The following is a 1,513-nucleotide window of genomic DNA, read 5'->3' on the forward strand; positions in this document are numbered from 1 at the left end:
GGCCGGCGGGCTCAGCCTGCCTCTTCCCAGTACCTCCCTGCTCGGCTCGGCACCGCTCGGCTCCGCTCGCGCGCTCCCTCCTCTCGCCCCGGCTCGCGCTCGCCCCGCCCCGCGCGCGCTCGCCCCGCCCTGTCCCTCCCCTGGAGCTGGGACTCCAGGCCTGAGATGCTCGCGCCGGGCTGTCAAAGGCTGAGGCAGCTCCGCGGCGGCTGGCGCGCTCGCCGCTCCGAGCGGTTCACACGAACCGAGGGGGAGAAAAGGGGCGCGTCCGCTGCCTAAGTCGAGTAGATGGCCTTTCCTCCGTCCTGTGCGCGCTCCCAGGACAAAATAATACTCGTGCTGGTAGTCTGAGCGGTGGTTTTCTCGGGAGCTACTGTCGCCGGCTGGAAAGCAAAGCGCCGCACGTGAGCGTTCCCCCCTCCGGCTGGCGGCACTGTAGTGCGGTCCCCGCCTCGCCTGGCATAAGGCAAGCGAGGAGGGACGCACTTCTCCAGGCTCGCAAAGCGAGGCGGCGGGTAGCCGACCGTTGAGTTCTGTGACAGAGGCCTGCCGCGATCTCACGAGAGGCGGAGAGCGGGCCTGAGGCCTAGAACCTTTCTCTCGACCAGAAAAGACCCTCCAGAGAACGGGAGGATGTGAGGACTCGGAGCCCAGGGAAGTACGCTCTGAGGATTACCTCGGGAGGGGCGAGGATGGGCTGGCCTCCCTGCGGGCTGCGGCCGCCCCTAGAGCAAAGGGCGTAACCGCAAAGGCCTTCGGTGGTGGCAACCCTTCGGCGGCGGAGAGGCTCGGAGCCTCTAGTGGAGCCCCGGGGCGCTCCCGACCCCGCCGCGGGGCGAGAGCTGTGACTGGGCTGTTCGAGTTTCGGGATCCCTTTGAAGCTCCAAACTCAAGGCTTCCTACCACCTGCTCAGTCATCGCAGGAGAAAGTCAAGTCGGGGCGGGAGTCTTTAGATGAGCAGAAGTGAAGGACCGCAGAGAAGAGTACGTGCTTCCGGAAACCATCGAGGGTAACTTGTTGAAATACGGGCAGGTGTCGATGGCCTTGAAGATTTGGGGGAAATGAACAATGTACAAATCAGCTTAAAATACAGAAAGAAGTGAGCTTTAAAGGAAAATAGTCACTCTCGCTACCCCTGTCCAGGAAGCAAAGTGCTGATCTGCAGCTTCCAGTCCGCTAGACTGGAGAGTAGAGACTGCCTGATCTAAGCCCAGCCTGTGTCTGTCTCCCCAAGCATTCCTGCCTTGGTATGATCCCGACTACATTTTCTAAAAAAAAATAAAAAAATAAAAAAATAAAAACGAATAAAATACTGGAAGGAAATACACCAAAATGTTCAGTGTGGTTAACTACAACAGTAGATGATATGTGGTTTCCTTGTTCTGCTTTGGACTTTGGTCTGCTTTCTACAACTTTTCCAAAATATTTACAAAAAACATAGATTGCCATCATAACCAAACAAGGAGAAGAAAGAAAGAAAGAAAGAAAGAAAGAAAGAAAGAAAGAAAGAAA

The sequence above is a fragment of the Ursus maritimus genome, unplaced genomic scaffold (assembly GCF_017311325.1).
Source record: "Ursus maritimus isolate PB19 unplaced genomic scaffold, ASM1731132v1 scaffold_20, whole genome shotgun sequence".
Lineage (NCBI taxonomy): Eukaryota > Metazoa > Chordata > Mammalia > Carnivora > Ursidae > Ursus > Ursus maritimus.